Here is an 18,775-nt window from a genome sequence, read left to right as displayed (position 1 = left end):
TGTTTTTTGCGGGACAAGTTGTATTTTTTAAACAGCACCGGTGGAGTACATAGAGGTGATGGATTAACTTTTATTTTTATTTATTTTTTTTGGGGGGGGGGAGGGAAATAGGAAAAAAAAAAAACAGCAATTTCGCAACACTTTTTTGCGTCCTAAATTTATGCCGTTTACCGTGTGGTGTAAATAACACAGTAACTATTTACGATTGCAACTATTCCAATGGATATAGATTTTGTATGTTTTAGTGCTTTTACATAGTGGTAGATGCAACTTTCTGATCACTTTTTAAGCAACATTTTTTTTAAGGCAGGACTGACAGAAAACAGCAATTTTTGCATTGTTTTTTTTAAAAAAATTACGGCGTTCACAGTGCGGGTTAAATAATGTAATAACTTTATAGTTGGGGTCATTACGGACGCGGCGAAACCAAATATGTGTAACTTTTTTTAATAAAGCATTTTGTAAGGGGAACAAGTGGGTTTTTCATTCTTTTTTTTTTTACTTTTTGACACTACGGGCAGACCTGAGGGCCTTTATTAGGCCTCCCAGGTGCCATAGAAGACACTGACACAAGGCGATCTTATCGCCGGGTGTCAGTGAGATGAGTGGGAGCTCCATCCCTCTCTCCAAAACCACTCAGATGCGTTGCTCGCTATTGAGCGCTGCATCTGAGGGGTTAAACGGGGGAGATCTATACTGATATCGATCTCATCCGTTCGGGCAGGGATGCCCCCAGGCCTCAGTTACCTCTGGCAGCTGAGAGCAGGGAGATTTACCGGCTCCCTGCTATTTATTTATTCTGATACAGCGCCATGAAAAGGCATATGCATCAGAATAAAGCCCATTAGTGGCCGCCGTGAAGAGGTGTATTGGCGATCACTAACGGGTTAATTGGCCATGATCTTTTATGCAAACAGGCAATTTTTTGGGACTTACGGTTTCCATTCTTTGAATTTGATGATCTTTTTATGTAGGTTTGGGATAGCATCAACCCGATGTGGTCAGACAGACAATCTATCCGTCAGCCATCTGTTGGCCACTTGAAATCTCAAGTTTGTGATCATCTTCGTTTTATAACTGTTGCATGAAGTTGAATACATAAAAAAAAAAGTGTGATACATAAGCGTGACTCATACATATTCTTTTACTAACCGCCAAACAGATATGCGCAGTGAAAGTACAATGAAGGTACAGTTATCTCTACATGCTCCAACTGTTCTTTCCCTGGACACATCAGTAAGCAGCGATGGCGTGCCTCACGGGTGTGTTTCTTTCCAAGTGTGTAGTCAATATTTACGCTCTATTTTTATAGAGATTAGGAATGAACAGATAAAAGGAATTGTGAGGCTGACACCTGGAAAACAGTTTCTTTACCTTACCTATTGCGACAATGCACAAACTAAAGTAAACAACTCCAGAATAGGTAAAGTTCAGAGATTTCGCACTAGTTATGCATATAATAAAGCACAGGAAATAGAATTACATTTTTACATTATTCTCAGTACTTTGATTTATCAGGAGAACGGAGATTTAGCCCTTCCATTTTTAGATGTTTTGTTTCATTTCCCTTCATTCCAGATTTTGGGCTCTTCCATGGAAGCAGCTGCTGATCAGCAAGAAAGCAAAGCACAGGAACAAGCCTAGCTCGCCACTTTCTGCCTCTGGTGGAGCACCTGTGGAGTATCCTGGATTCTAAGTAGTAGTATGGCATAGTACTGCATGGCATCCGTCACAGGTACACCTCCGGGAGCTCCCGACATCACGGGCCATCCATGTAACTTGCTAAATGACTGCATTCAGCAGAGCAATGTCAGTGTCTTCTAGAAAGGCTACTAGCCCTAGTCTACAGCTGGCCATACACATTAGATTAGGATTGACAACAACGTGCCAAACAAACCTAGCACAGGGCAGAGTTCCCACGTTGCGTAAATAGGGCGGTTTTTCCGCAACAAATTTAGTTGTGGAAAATCCGCAGCATAATACAGAAGCAGAGTGGTGAGATTTGAGCACATCTCATCCACACCCTGCGTAAATAAGCGGGGGGGGGGGAGAAAAAAATAAATAAATAAAACAAGTCGCTCGGAAATTGAGCTGCTGTGCGGTTTTCTCCATTGAAAATTGGCAGCTGTTGCGAATTTTCATCCCATGTGACCGCTGCAGCCAAATCACAGGTTGCAGCAGTCACATGGGATGAAAGGTCATCCCATGGCTGCAAAATGTCAGGACATCGGAGGGCCGCATCACCATGGTAAGTACAGTTGTTTTTCTTTTTATTGCAGGATTTCCGCAGCGGACATTCCAAATTGCACCACAATTTGATGCTTTTTTCGGACGGAATTCCCTGTGGCTCAGAGGGAGGATAGGCGGTGTGCTTTACTCAGCGTATCTGCCCTGTGTGAACATACCCTTATTGAGCGAACCCTCCACTGGGTACCATCAGTGAGTTAGGGCCTGTTCACATCAGCGCTGGCTTTCCGTTCTGGGGTTCCGTCTGAGGTTTCCGTCGTGTGAACCCCGCAACGGAAAGTCAAACTGAAACCACTTTTTCCAACGAGCGGTAAAAACGGCTCGCGGAAAAAAGGGAAATCCCCTATCTCCGGGCGTTTACGCCTCTGACATCAATGGGAGGCAGAGAAAGCGTATTTCGCTGCATTTTTTACCCGCGCCCCTCAATGGCCGCGGGTGAAAAATGGCGTGCAGGCAGAACAAAATCTGCCTCAAAATTCCAAACGGAATTGAGCCAGATTTTCCGCCTGCAAAAAAGTGTGAGCCCAGAGAACAAAAACTTTTGGCAGATGCTGCGGGTATATTATAGAGGAGATGCTCTATATGCTCACAATATTGTATCCTACCTATAAAGACATTTTTTTGCCTTCACACATTATCCCGAGGACTATAGGTTATCTGAATTGGTTAACCCACTACTGACTGGCAGGAAGTGTGTTCCATTGTAGCGCTTTATTTCCATATAGCTTTATTTCTATTGATTTTTATTTACATATCCAGACCCTTGATTGTATACTACTCAGAGAGAAAACTACTACGTTCACACAGGGCGGATACGCTGCGTAGAAGGTACACAGCATATCCGTCCAGGCAGCCGCAGGGAATTCCGTCCGAAAAACCTTACCAAGTTGTGGTGCTGTTTTTCGGCCGGAATGTCCACCGCGGAAAACTGCACAATAAAAAAAACCTAAAAAACATACTTACCCTCTGACATCCTGCAGCCGGCCTCCTGTGATGACGTTTTATCCCATGTGACCGCTGTAGCCCCCGATTGGTCACATGGGATGAAACGTCATCCCAGGAGGCCAGCCTGGACGAAGCAGCACAGAATTTTGGGTAAGTTTAAAGGGAATGTGTCGCTAGATTTTTTTAATTTTTTTCGTTAAACAGTTAGTGTATACATGATTAGACATTGTTCTAATTTTTTTAACGAGTCAGGAAATATTATAAATTAGATTCTAATTTATAAACATTTCCCTGTGCTGGTCACTAGAGGGAGCAATTCCCAAATTTGCAGCATTGGCATGTGGTAAAGAAACCACATTGCTTTATGCTGCAAAATTTGAGAAGACGCACTCCCTCTAGTGTCCTCAAACAATCCCCCTCATTTATCCTGGCTAGTGCCAGGAGAAAGGAGGGGATTGCATGTTCAAACCTCCTACACTGTGTGCCGCCATTTTTTGAGCGAATACACAGTGTAGTAGGCTTACATACAGTGTTAATCACACACGAAAACACGAACATACAAACATAACTTACCTGCTCCTGCAGCCGCTCCCTCCGGTCCGTCCGCTCGCTTCCGAACACATGTCCGGAAGCCGCTACCGGAAGTGGTCATCTTACCGACCGGCCGCGGCTTCCGGTCCACAAGAAAATGGCGCCGGATGTCGCTCGGCCGAACACCTTCCATTTGGACTGTGTGGGAGCGGCGCATGCGCCGTTCCCACACAGACGGCGTACACCATAGTGAATGTAACGGCTCCCGTTCGCATTCCCTATGGGGATGTATGTGCCGTATTCCATCTCTGTATGTGCCGTTAATCGACACATACAGAGATGAAAAAAAAAAATGGCAGCCCCCATAGTGAAGAAAAAGTTAGAAAAAAAAAACAAAAGTAAAACACAAAACACACAAATAAATAAAAAAAGATGTTAATAAAACACTAAAAGCAAATTGATATAAAAAAATATTTTTCGCGACACCCGTCCTTTAAGGTTTTTTTTCTGAGTTGCGTTTTTTTGCAGCGGAATCTCAGCTTTCCCAACACAAAAAAAACGCATCATCTGCCATTTGTTGCGGGTTTTACCTCCCCTTTGATTTCAATGAAAAAAACCTGCAACACAAAAGCAGCCATTATACAACTACAATTGACATGCCGCAGATTTAAAAAAAACAAAACACTGCAGGTCAATTTCGGAGAATTTTATCCTCTTACCATTTACACAAATCTCATCCGCTTTACTGCTACTGTGTTATGCTGCAGATTTTGCGCAACTAAATAAGTTACGGAAAAACCAAAGAGCTTACACAATGAAGTTAAAGAACTGCAAGTGTAATCATATACATACACACAATAAATATATATATATATATAATTAATTTTTAATTACAAAAATGTGTTTTTCAAACTTAAAGAGGCTCTGTCACCAGATTTTGCAACCCCTATCTCCTATTGCAGCAGATAGGCGCTGCAATGGAGATAAGAGTAACGTTTTGTTTTTTTTAAAACGAGCATTTTTGGCAAAGTTATGACCATTTTTATATTTATGCAAATGAGGCTTTCTTAAGTACAACTGGGCGTGTTTACAGTAAAAGTACAACTGGGCGTGTATTGTGTGTAACATCGGGGCGTTTTTACTTCTTTTACTAGCTGGGCGTTGTGAATAGAAGTGAATGATGCCGACGAATCAGCATCGTCCACTTCTCTTCATTAACACCCAGCTTCTGGCAGTGCACAGACACACAGCGTGTGCTCGCTCATCCGACGCGATGAAGTTCCTGTGGGATGAAGTGAGTGACGTCACAGCGAGGACACGATGTGTGTCTGAACTGCCAGAAGCTGGGTTGTTATTGTAATTTAAAGGGTTATTTCCATCTTATAAAAGATGGGTGAGGGTCTGACCTTCGGGACTCTTAAGGCAGAGTTCACACGGTTCGGATACACTGCGTAAAAGCACATAGCATATCCGCCCTTCGCGCTGTAGGAAATTCCGGGCGAAAAACCGCACCAAATGGTTTCAAATATATAAATACAAAAAAAAAAAAAAAGAAAAGACCTTATACTCACCATGCCAATCTCCTGACACACCCAGACACTTGCTTGTTCCCTCACCTGTCACTGTATACTGGCATCCACCGCCGAAGTGTCGCATCAACACGCACCCACTGCAGCTTTCACATGTGTTGAAACGTCTTAGCTGGAGGCCAGTAGACCGACATATTCAGGAGAACAGGCAAGAGTCGCAATGAGAGCATCAGGAGACTAGTAAGGGGGAGTAAATAGATTTATTTATTATTTCATTTTTTACAAACCAGCTTTTATGCAAAAGGGAAATTCAGAACAAAATCTGGTGTGGTGGATTTCCCTGCAGGTTTGCTCTGTAAATTTTCTGCAGCAAACCTATTACGCATGACCCTACACTAAGGCTATATTCACACTACAGTGAAAAAAAAACGTCCATTAACCCCTTCCCTCTTTAGCCACTTTTGACCTTCCTGACCGAGCCTCATTTTTCAAATCTGACATGTTTCACTTTATGTGGTAATAACTTTGGAATGCTTTTACCTATCCAGGCGACTGATTGTTTTCTCGTGACACATTGGACCTTGTTACTGGCAAAATTTGCTCGATATGTTCAATATTTAATTGTGAAAAACACTAAAATGTAGCGAAAAATTGCAAAAATTAGAATTTTTCTCAATTTAAATGTATCTGCTTGTAAGACAGGCAGTTATAATACACAAAATTGTTGCTAATTAACATCACCCATATGTCTACTTTAGATTGGCATCATTTTTTGAACATCCTTTTATTTTTCTAGGACGTTACAAGGCTTAGAACTTTAGCAGCAATTTCTCACATTTTCAAGAAAATTTCAAAAGGCTATTTTTACAGGGGCCAGTTCAGTTGTGAAGTGGCTTTTAGGGCCTTATATATTAGAAACCGCCAAAAAGTCACCCCATTTTAAAAACTTCACCCCTCAAAGTATTCAAATCAGTATTTAGAAAATGTCTTAACCCTTTACACATTTCACAGGAATTAAAGCAAAGTAGAGGTGAAATTTACAAATGTCATAATTTTTTGCAGAAATAAATTTTTAATCCAATTTTTTTTTATAACACAGAAGGTTTTACCAGCGAAATGCAACTCAATATTTGTTGCCCAGTTTCTGCAGTTTTAGGAAATATCCCACATGTGGCCATAGCGTACTAAGGGACTGAAGCACCGGCCTCAGAAGCAAAGGAGCACCTAGTGGATTTTGGGGCCTTATTTTTGTCAGAATAAATTTTAGGCACCATGTCAGGTTTGAAGGGCTCTTGCAGTGCCAAAACAGTGGAAATCCCCCAAAAGTGACCCCATCTGGGAAACTACACACCTCAAGGAAATTATCTAGGGGTACAGTGAGCATTTTGACCGCACAGGTTTTTTACAGAAATTATTGGAAGTAGGACGTGAAAATTAAAATCGACATTTTTTTCAAAGAAAATGTAGGTTTAGCTTATTTTTTCTCATTTCCACAAGGACTGAAGGAGAAAAAGCACCGTAAAATTTGTAAAGCAATTTCTCCCGAGTAAAACAATACCCCACATGTGGTAATAAACGGCTGTTTGGACACACGGCAGGGCTTCACATTTAGCAGGAATGGTTTGCGGAGGCAATATCACATTTACAAAGCCCCTGAGGGGACAAAACAATGAAAACACCCAAAAAGTGACACCATTTAGGTAACTACACCTCTTGAGGAATTCATCTAGGGGTGTAGTGAGCATTTTGACCCCACAGATGTTTCATAGAATTTATTAGAATTGGGCAGTGAAAATAAAAACAATCCTTTTTCTTCAATAAGACGTAGCTTTAGCTCAAATTTTTTCATTTTCGCAACAAATAAAGGAAAAAAAAAGAACCCAACATTTGTAAAGCAATTTCTCCCGAGTACGGAAATACCACATATGTGGTCATAAACTGCTGTTGGGCACACGGCAGGGCTCAGAAGGGAAGGACCGCCATTTGGAGTGCAGATGTTGCTGGATTGGTTTCTGGGCGCCTGTGGGCCCAAAACAGTGGAAACCCCCCAGAAGTGACCCCATTTTGGAAACTACACCCCTCAATGCATTTACCTAGGGGTGTAGTGAGCAGGTTAACCCTGCAGGTGTTTTGTAGAAATTAGTGTGAACTCGATGTTGCAGAGTGAAAATGGGATTTTTTCCACATATATGTGGACAATATGCGGCGCCCAGCTTGTGCCACCATAACAAGACAGCTCTCTAATTATTATGCTGGGTTTCCTGGTTTTAGAAACACCCTACATGTGGCCCTAATCTCTTGCCTGGACAGTCGACCAGGCTCAGGAGTAAAAGCGTACCATGTAAAATTGAGGCCTAATTTGGCGATTTACAAAGTATTGGTTCACAACTGCAGAGGCTCAGATGTGAAATAATAAAAATAAACCCCTGGGAAGTGACCCCATTATGGAAACTGCACCCCTCAAGGCATTTATTAAGGGGTGTAGTGAACATTTTCACCCCACAGGTCTTTTCCATAAATGAATGCGCTGTGGATGGTGCAAATTAAAAATTTATATTTTTCCCTAGATATGCCATTCAGTGGCAAATATGTCATGCCCAGCTTATGCCACTGGAGACACACCCCAAAAATTGCTAAAAGGGTTCTCCCGGGTATGACGGTGCCATATATGTGGCAGGAAACTGCTGTTTGGGCACGCTGTAGGGTTCAGATGGGAGGAAATGCCATTTGGCTTTTGGAGCGTGGATTTTGCTTGGTAGTAGTTTTGTTTGGAGTCTTACTGGTGTTTCCGTTTATAATGTAGGGCATATGTAAGCCGGGCGGAGTATATAAGGGGCATAGTCAGGTGGTATAATAATGGGGTAAAAAAAAACAATAAAATGATCCATAGATGTGTGTTACGCTGTGACACAATCATTTCTGCACAGGCCGGTGTCGCACTAATAAATGGTGTCTTTCTTTATCCCCCTTTTGGTCCGCACTCCGCGCCTTTGTAGTTTGGGGAATTTTGCTGTGAAGTGTTGTCCTGGTATAATACGGGCACCGTCGCTTCCAGTGGATATGTTTGGGCCCTCCCTTTCTTGGTTCCCTAATTTTAGGTCCTTGATAAATCGCCTCTTCAAACAGAAGAAATGTTCCACTCGGGCACAACTGCATATTTTTCTTTCCTGACTTATTGGAGCCATAACTAATTTTATTTTTCATAGACGTAGCGGTATGAGAGCTGGTTTGTTGCGGGATGAGCTGTAGTTATTATTGGTACCATTTTGGGGTGCATGCAACTTTTTGATCACCTTTTTTCCTATTTTTTGGGATGCCAGGTAAACAAAAAAACGCAATTCTGGAACAGCTTTTTTAGTTTTTTTTATACAGCGTTCACCATGTGCTATAAATTACATGTTAACTTTATTCTGCGGGTCAGTACGATTCCGGCGATACCTATTTTATAGGACTTTTTCATGTTTTACAACTTTTTGCACAATAAAATTACTTTTGTAAAAAGAATGTATTTTTTCTGTCGCCAAGTTGTGAGAACCATAACTTTAATTTTTTTGTTGATGGAGTTGTATGAGGGCTTGTTTTTTGCAGGACGAACTATAGTTTTTATAGGTACCATTTTTGGATACGTGCGAGTTTTTGATCACTTTGTATTCTAATATTTGTAGGGCAAAGTGACTAAAAAACAGAAACTCTGGTAAAGTTTTTTACGTTTTTTTTTTTTACGCTGTTCACCGCATGCAATAAATATTATAATATTTTGATACCTCAGGTCGTTACGGTCGTGGCGATACCAAATACATATGGTTTATTATTATTTTTCAATAATAAAAGGACTTGATAAGAGTAAAAGGGGGATTGTGTTTTATTTGATTACTTGAAACTTTTATTGTTTTCAAACTTTTATTATTTGCACTTTTTTTTACACTTTTTTATACTTTTTTTACACTTTTTCTCAAGTCCCACTAGGGGACTTGAAGGTCCAACGGTCAGATATTTTTTTTTCCTAATACATTGCACTACCTATGTAGTGCAATGTATTAGATCTGTCAGTCATTCACTGACAGAAAGCCGATTAGGCTTCGCCTCCCAGCGGGGCCTAAATCGGCTTCCGTAATGGCAGAGCAGGAGACCATTGTGTCTCCTGTTGCCATAACAGCAGTCGCCAGTCCTGATTGCCTGTCAGGGCTGGCGATCTGCTAGTAACCGCTACGATGCAGCAATCGCTTTCAACTGCTGCATCGAAGGGGTTAATGGCAGGGATCGGAGCTAGCTCCGGTTCCTGCCGTTACAGGTGGATGTCAGCTGTACAGTACAGCTGACTTCCACCGCTGATGACGCCGGATCATCTCCTGACCCGGCACCATCTTGCCAGCAGCTACGGAAGCCGATCAGGCTCCGCCGCCGGGCGGATCTTGAAAGGCTTCGGTGCTAGGCAGACCGGGAGGCCAGTATTAGGCCTCCGGTTGCCATTGCAGCCACCGGAACCCCGGTAATTTCATTGCTGGGGTTCCGATGAGCTGCAAACACCTTAAGTGCAGCGATCGCGTTTGAGCGCTGCACTTAAGGGGTTAATGGCGGGGAGCGAAGCTAATTTCGGTCCCCGCCGTTACAGCCGGATGTCAGCTGTAAGATACAGCTGAGATCCGGTGATGATGACACCGGCTCAGCTTCTGAGTCGGTCCCAAACATTCAGCGTATGGGTACGGCAAAATGCGGGAAGTCAATGCTTTCCATGACGTACCCATACGGCAAATGTCGGGAAGGGGTTAAAAACTGATCAACTGAGTTTTTCATGGCCATTTTGCATCAGTGTGTGTCTAAATTGTCACCCATTTCCAGTTCGTCTGTCATGGCCATTTGACATCCGTTTTGCATCAGATTTTCATGGCCGTTAAAAAAACCTGATGAATTTCATTGGTCAGGACCCCCGGTAGGTGATGCCACACAGCCCCCACGGTAGATGCCACACAGCCCAACATGAATGCCCTACATACTCACCGATGCAGCGCTGTCTTCTTCAGGTAAGGCCTCTCGTCTTCACGGGATCTGCAGCGACGCGATGACACATTCACCGATGCAGCGCCGACTTCTCCTGGTCTGGTCGTTAGTCTCACGGGATCTGCGAAGGCGATGAGGTCATCGCTCCGGCTTCGCAGAACCCGCGAGACTAGCGACCAGACGAAGTCAGCGCTGCATCGGTGAGTGTGTGTCATCGAGCCGCCGATAGTCAGCAAGGGTACTAGTAGTTCCCTTGCAAATCCCCATGTCACAGATCAGTTTTTAACGGTTCTTACATGTATTGACAGCCGTAAAAACGGCTCCATTGACTTCTTTGGGGGCCGTCAGGCCGTTAAAACGGCCAAAAACAGGACATGTCCTATTTTTTGACGGCCATTATTCACGGGCCGTTAAAAAAAACGTTTATCACTGTCGTGTGACTAAGGCCTTAGACGCAGTTCACACACAGTGTAAAAGCTGTGTGAAAATTCTGCAATATTTACAGTAAAAGCAAAGCGGATGAGATTTCTGCAAATCTTAGCCACTCGCTGCAGGGAAAGAAAAAGCAGAAAAGTTCTGCGGTGCGACATTCAGATCTGCACCATGTCAATTTACGCGGCGTGTTTGGGCGATAGACTTGAACGGGGAGCAGAAATTCCACACTAAGGCCTGATTCACATGAACGTGTGCGTTTTGGGCACGCAAAAAATGCAGCGTTTTGCGTGCGCAAAAGGCACTCAACAGCTCCATGTGTCAGCCCCGTATGATGCGCGGCTGCGTGATTTTCACGCAGCCGCCATCATTATGACACTCCATTTGGATGTTTGTGAACAGAAAAGCACGTGGTGCTTTTCTGTTTTCATTCATAGTTTGACAGCTGAAGCGCGAATCACGCTTGTCCCACGGAAGTGCTTCCGTGTGGTGCGCGTGATTTTCACGCACCCATTGACTTCAATGGGTGCGTGATGCGCGAAATACGCACAAAGAACGGACATGTCGTGACTTTTGTCGCAGCGGACTCACACTGCGGAAAAATCACGCAACTGTCTGCACGGACGTATATCCCGTTCGTCTGAATAAGCCCTAAGATACGCAAGGTAAGCCTTGTTTCGGTTTATAAAGCATTTATGCAAAGGGAAAACCGATTAACAAATTGCAATATCGCAACATAAATTGACATTTTGTTCAAATGTCTTCCACTTTGCTGCTATTTTATTACATTCTGGATTTTCGGCAATTAAATTTGTTGCGGAAAATTCCAAGTGTTTACGCGAACGCATGAACATACCCAAAAACTGCTCCATACAACTGGATGGGATTTATTTCTGAAGCATGTGCAGATGAATGGGACAGCCGCATAGCAAATCTGCCACATGTAAATATACCCTTATGGCATCCCTTGTAATGATGCCTTTTAGCGATTTGGGTTTTTTTGGACAAAAAAACTGCAGCCAGATTTTAGCTGCAAGTCAATAGTGATTTAAACAGTGCGATTTTTTTTATTTTTTTCCCATTTTGTTTTGTGTTTTTTGGGTCAGTGGCATCAGCAAGAGGTTGGTTTGGTGTTTTTTTTTCTGAAACAAACATGCCAAAAATGTGTACAAAAAAAAAAATATGCCACCCAAAAGACACTTTGAAATTCATTGCGTTTTTTTTACGAGTCCCCAAAAAAAGCCACAAAAAGTGTGTGTGAAGGAAGCCATATGTCAGAAGGAGTAATTACTTTATGAAATGTTATACATTTCTCCTCAACAACATGACACGTAACATGTAAGCCGTGTCCCTATATGCTCTGGGAAACAAGACTACAAATATGCCCGGCTGGCGACTTCCAGCCCATAGACAATACGACGCTGCTAACCGAATGGATTCTCCAAGCAGATGGAAATAAAGCCAAAAGTTATCGAGCACATTCCGCAAATTCTTCCGACACATCAGAAAATGTTAATTCGTGTAAATATGTTTTCTGTAAATACACAGCAGACTCTCAACGCAAACATGCAAGAAATGACGCAATGTAAATCCTTCCAGTAATAAAGGCACGGACTTGTCATGCACACTGCCACACCAACAGACTGGTCAACGCAGTATAATAGACGATGTGCCACCCCATTGTGCCAGCCTCAAGGAAAACACAGTTGACCGGTCATTGGTCACGGGGGGGGATTAATGAGAGCAGAGGAGCGGGACACTGAGGGCTCCGCTTTCATCTCCCTATCAGAGGAAGAAACCAGTACAGAAAGTCCTTGTGGTGAAAGTCCTGAGCACTGGACTGCGGCGGCAGCCTCTGCCCCGAGCGCTGGACTGCGGCGGCGGCAGCCTCTGCCCCGAGCGCTGGACTGCGGCGGCGGCAGCCTCTGCCCCGAGCGCTGGACTGCGGCGGCGGCAGCCTCTGCCCCGAGCGCTGGACTGCGGCGGCGGCAGCCTCTGCCCCGAGCGCTGGACTGCGGCGGCGGCAGCCTCTGCCCCGAGCGCTGGACTGCGGCGGCGGCAGCCTCTGCCCCGAGCGCCCCAATACAGAAGAGTTCACTAACAGCGTGTACCTTATTCCACAGTGCAGTGCACCTAAGTGTCCAGCTCTGGAGGGAGGAGCTGCAGCTTACAAGTTCCACAGAGTCCAGGTGCCGGGACAAGGTCCTTCAGTGGACACGTACATGATCTCACACAGGGAAGTTCTGGCGCAAAGTCCGCACTCTCACTCAAGAGTCCACGTAGCGTAATGTTCCTCTCCACTATGAACAGGCACTAGATGCGGGATCTAACTGAGCAGCTAAAGGATCTTTGATGATGTCATGACCATGTGACCAGTCACATGTCTGGGAGGAGTTTGAATAGGTGAGACGTAAGCTCCTGAGCAGAAAGTTTGTATACTTCATGATCCTTAGGAAGAATGTGTCGTGCAGGTAGAACTTTACCGTGTAAGAATTGTGTACCTGTGTGTAATGTGTGTGTGATGTATACGTAATAGAAGTGAGTTTGTATAGTGCACACGTAGCAGAGCTGTCTGTAATGTGCATGTAGCAGAGTACAGTATATGATGAGTAATCAGCAGAGCTGTGTGTGTACTGAATACGAAGGAGAACTGTGTTTGTATAATGCACATGTAGCAGAGCTGTGTGTGTACTGAATACGAAGGAGAACTGTGTTTGTATAATGCACATGTAGCAGAGCTGTGTGTTTTTGTATTGTGCATGCAGCAGAGCGGAGTTTATAATGAGTACTCAGCAGAGCTGTGTGTGTGTGTGTGTGTGTGTAATGCATACGTAGTAGAGCTGAGTTTGTATTATGCACATGTAGCGAAGCTGTGTGTAAGGGTATGTGCACACGAGAACTGGCTTTTACGTCTGAAAAGACAGACTGTTTTCAGGAGAAAACAGCTGCGTCGTTTCAGACGTAAATGCTCCTCCTCGCATTATTCGAGACGTCTTTGACGGCCGAAGATTTGAGCTGTTCTTCATTGACTTCAATGAAAAACGGCTCAAATTACGTTTCAAAGAATTGTCCTGCACTTCTTTGCCGAGGCAGTAATTTTACGCGTCGTCGTTTGACAGCTGTCAAACGACGACGCGTAAATGACTGGTCGTCGGCACAGTACATCGGCAAACCCATTCAAATGAATGGGCAGATGTTTGCCGATGTATTGTAGCCCTATTTTCAGGCTTAATACGCCTCGTTTACGTCTGAAAATAGGTCGTGTGAACCCAGCCTTAGGCCTCGTTTACACGAGCGTGATATACGTGCGTGCGACGCGCGTGCTTTACACGCGTGTCGTACGCACCTATATTAGTCTATGGGGGCATGCAGACAGTCCGTGAGTTTTGCTCAGCGTGAGTCCGCTGAAAAAAACTCACGACATGTCCTATCTTTGTGCGCTGTTCGCGCAATCTCGCACCCATTGAAGTCAATGGGTGCGTGAAAACCACGCATGCCGCACGGAAGCACTTCCGTGCGAACTGCGTGATTCGCGCAACAGCAGGCAAACTATGATTGCAAACAGAAAAGCACCACGGCTTTTCTGTTTACAAACATCCAAACGGAGTGTCATAATGATGGCGGCTGCGAGAAAATCTCGCAGCCGCGCATCATACGCTGATGACACACGGAGCTGTTAAGTGCCTTTGGCGCACGTAAACCGCCGCATTTTTTGCGTGCGCAAAACGCACACGCTCGTGTAAATCAGGCCTTAGAGTAATGTGCGTGCAGCAGAGCAATGTATAGAATGAGTACTAAGCAGAATGCCTTTTCAAAATTATGTATAAGATCAGTCAGGGTCGGACTGGGACATAAAATCAGCCCTGGTATTCAAACCCCTTCCCACTGCAGCAACTCTTGACCTTCCTGACAGAGCCTTATTTTTCAAATCTAACGTGTCACTTTATGTAGTAATAACTTGGGAATGCTTTTACCTATCAAAGCGATTTTGAGATTGTTTTCTCGTGACACACTGGACTTTATGTTAGTGGTAAAATTTGGTCGATATATTCAGTATTTAATTGTGAAAAACACCAAGATATTATGTATCTGATTGTAAAAAAGATAGTAATACCACACAAAATAGTTGCTAATTAACATTTCCCATATGTCTACTTTGTTTGCATTGTTTTTGTCACGTTGCGCCTCATGACTTACACACTATCCCTCCATGTTTCACACACTTGCATCCCATTATTCATTTATTTTTTAGGCACTTTACTCATTACTGCCCCCTATATTTCACTCACATTATTACACTTGCACATACACTATTCATTTATTATTTCTTACTACACATCCCATGCACCACATACCACTCCCCTCAAGACTAGTGGGAGTGGCTATTATTATTTAAAGCACCTGCTCACTCGCCTTCATCAGCGTTTCAGACCTGGCTGTGTCCATTTGTAAGTATGGCCTTTTTCGGTGTTTTTGAATAAATGTCCTTGTTTTTATCTGTTTTGTCTGTACATCAGGAGCTTTTCGCTCCAGTTAGGGACTCGCAAGTCTGGGGATCCTTGTCGTGGATTGCAAGCTTGCGTCCTTTTGGCCAAAATGATCACTAATACCCCAGGTATTTTTCATTATTACTTATATTTGCTTCTTTTGGACACAGCCAGGTCTTTGATGCTGGGAGAGCATGGTGTGTTGTTGTTTGGCCTAGCAAGCAGGGTAGCCCGCTCTATGAATTATCAAGGCGTCACAAATAGGCTTCTACCTGGCTAGACACGTTGCGCCTCATGACTTACACACTATCCCTCCATGTTTCACACACTTGCATCCCATTATTCATGTATTTTTTAGGCACTTTACTCATTACTGCCCCCTATATTTCACTCACATTATTACACTTGCACATACACTATTCATTTATTATTTCTTACTACACATCCCATGCACCACATACCACTCCCCTCAAGACTAGTGGGAGTGGCTATTATTATTTAAAGCACCTGCTCACTCGCCTTCATCAGCGTTTCTGACCTGGCTGTGTCCATTTGTAAGTATGGCCTTTTTCGGTGTTTTTGAATAAATGTCCTTGTTTTTATCTGTTTTGTCTGTACATCAGGAGCTTTTCGCTCCAGTTAGGGACTCGCAAGTCTGGGGATCCTTGTCGTGGATTGCGAGCTTGCGTCCTTTTGGCCAAAATGATCACTAATACCCCAGGTATTTTTCATTATTACTTATATTCGCTTCTTTTGGACACAGCCAGGTCTTTGATGCTGGGAGAGCATGGTGTGTTGTTGTTTGGCCTAGCAAGCAGGGTAGCCCGCTCTATGAATTATCAAGGCGTCACAAATAGGCTTCTACCTGGCTAGTGACGTTGCGCCTCATGACTTACACACTATCCCTCCATGTTTCACACACTTGCATCCCATTATTCATTTATTTTTTAGGCACTTTACTCATTACTGCCCCCTATATTTCACTCACATTATTACACTTGCACATACACTATTCATTTATTATTTCTTACTACACATCCCATGCACCACATACCACTCCCCTCAAGACTAGTGGGAGTGGCTATTATTATTTAAAGCACCTGCTCACTCGCCTTCATCAGCGTTTCAGACCTGGCTGTGTCCATTTGTAAGTATGGCCTTTTTATGTGTTTTTGCATAAAAGTCCTTGTTTTTATCTGTTTTGTCTGCATTGTTTTTTTGAACATCCTTTTATTTTTCTAGGACGTTACAAGGCTTAGAACTTTTTAGCAGAAATTTCTCACATATTCAAGAAAATTTAAAAAAGGCTATTTTGACAGGGACCAGTTCAGTTGTGAAGTGGTTTTGAGAGGCCCATACAATACAAACCCCCATAAGTCACCCCATTTTTTTTTAAAAACTGCACCCCACAAAATATTCAAAATAGCATTTAGAAAGTTTCTTAACCCTTTAGGCATTTCACAAGAATTAAAGCAAATTAGAGGTGAAATTTACAAATGTAATTTTTTTTTGCAGAAGTTCATATTTAATCAATTTTTTTTCTCTAACACAGAAGGTTTAACCAGAGAAACACAACTCAATATTTATTTCCCAGATTCTGCAGTTTTTATAAATATCCCACATGTGGCCCTAGTGTGCTAATGGACTGAAGCATAGGCCTCAGAAGCACATAGTGGATTTTGTGGCCTCCTTTTTATTAGAATATATTTTAGGCACCATATCCAGAATTCATCTAGGGGTGTAGTGAGCATTTTGACCCCACATATTTTTATTATAATTTGGACGTGAAAATTAAAAATTTTAATTGTTTCCAATAAGATCTAGTTTTAGCTTAAGAAAAAAAAAAAAAAACAATGTCCACAAGGAATAAAGAAGAAAAAGCCTCCTAACATTTGTAAAGCAGCTTCTCTGGAGTAAGGAAATACCCCATATGTGATAATAAACTGCTGTTTAGGCATCAGAAGAGAAGGAGCGCCATTTGGCTTTTGGAGCACAGAATTTGCTGAATTCGTTTCTTGGCACCATGTCGCTTTTGCAGAGCCCCTAAGGTACCAGTACAGTGTAAACAACCCAAAAGTGACTGCATTTACGAAACGGCACCACTTAAAGAATTAATCTAGGAGTGTAGTGAGCATGTTGACCCCACAGGTGTTTCATAGATTTTATTAGAATTGGGCAGTGAAAATAAAAAAAATCTTTTTTTCTTTAATAAGACGTAGCTTTAGCTCAAAATTTTACATTTTCTCAACAAATAAAGGAGAAAAAGAACCCAAACATTGGTAAAGAAATTTCTCCCGAGTACGGCAATACCCCATATGTGGTAATAAACTGCTGTTTGGGCACATAATAGGGCTCAGAAGGGAAGGAGCGCCTTTTGGATTGCAGATTTTGTTGGATCAGTTTCTGGTCGCTATGTAGAATTTGCAAAGCCCCTGTGGGACCAAAACAGTGGAAACCCCTCAGAAATGACCCCGTTTTGGAAACGACACCCCTCAAGGTATTCACCTAGGAGCATCGTGAGCCTGTTAACCCGGTAGGTGTTTTCCAGAAATTAGTGTGCGCTCGATGTTGCAGAGTGAAAATGGCAATTTTTTCATAGATATGCCAATATGTGGTGCCCAGCTTGTACCACCATAACAAGACAGCTCTCTAATTATTATGCTGTGTTTCCCGGTTTTAGAATCACCCTATATGTGGCCCTAATCTTTTGCCTGGACATTCGACCAGGCTCAGGAGCTAAAAGCACCATGCAAAATTGAGGCCTAATATGGCGATTTACAAAGTATTGGTTCACAATTGCAGAGGCTCTGATATGAAATAATAAAAGAAACCCCTGAGAAGTGACACCATTTTGGAAATTACACCCCACAAGGCATTTATTAACCCCTACCCGCACGAGGAAGTAACTGTACGTCATCGCGGGAGGTTACTTACCACACGACGACGTACAGTTACTGAGTTTTTCCCGGTGCACACTGTCGGCGACAGTGTGCAACGGGAACCGGGAGGTCAGCTGTCGCCGACAGCTGACACTCCAGTCTTGCCGGCCAGCGGTCCTTTGCCGCTGATTTAGGCGAATTAACCCCTTAAATTCGGCGAACGGTTGCAATCGCCGAATTTTGGGGGTTTCTACCACATCGGCAGACCCCGGTCCAAAATCGCGGGGTTTGCCAATAGTTAGCCAAACAATGGCTTCCGTGTCTGCTATGGATGGAAGCCCATCAGGACCAACCTTCGGCTGGTCCTGATAGGCTTCCTGTCAGAGTGACAGGAAGTCACTGTGTCGTTCCCGATGCACACTGTCGGCGACAAGGTGTGCATCGGGAACTTGGAGATCAGCTGTCCGCGACAGCTGACACTCCAGTGTTGCCGATCAGCGGCTCATCGCCGCTGTTTTCGTCAATTAACCCGTTACATGCGGGGCTCGATTGCGATCTCCGCATGTAAGGGGTTTGTAGCACATCAGCAGCCCCCATGCACTTGTGGGGGCTGCTGATGCTTGTGATGGCATCCGGAGGCCAGGCAATGGCCTCCGGGTCTGCCATGTATGGAAGCCTATGAGGACCAGCCTATCTAGGTAGTGTAATGTATTCTAGCAGCAATTAG

General features: G+C 43.5%; 1 protein-coding gene across 5 annotated transcripts in view; it reads right to left on the bottom strand.

The window, feature by feature from the left end:
- Window positions 1-18,775, bottom strand: part of TNS3 (tensin 3) — a 509,208-nt gene that overhangs the window by 333,317 nt on the left and 157,116 nt on the right. The window contains exon 1 of one of the 5 annotated variants that reach the window (XM_075827009.1): window positions 12,794-12,887. The exons of the other annotated variants lie outside the window; for them this stretch is intronic. The gene's annotated coding sequence lies outside the window, so the exon portion shown is untranslated. Of the gene's footprint in view, window positions 1-12,793; window positions 12,888-18,775 lie in introns of those variants that run through there. 5 annotated transcript variants of the gene reach the window in all.

Source organism: Rhinoderma darwinii, chromosome 5 (genome assembly GCF_050947455.1).
Source record: "Rhinoderma darwinii isolate aRhiDar2 chromosome 5, aRhiDar2.hap1, whole genome shotgun sequence".
Lineage (NCBI taxonomy): Eukaryota > Metazoa > Chordata > Amphibia > Anura > Rhinodermatidae > Rhinoderma > Rhinoderma darwinii.
This window is presented reverse-complemented; position numbering and strand designations above follow the sequence as displayed.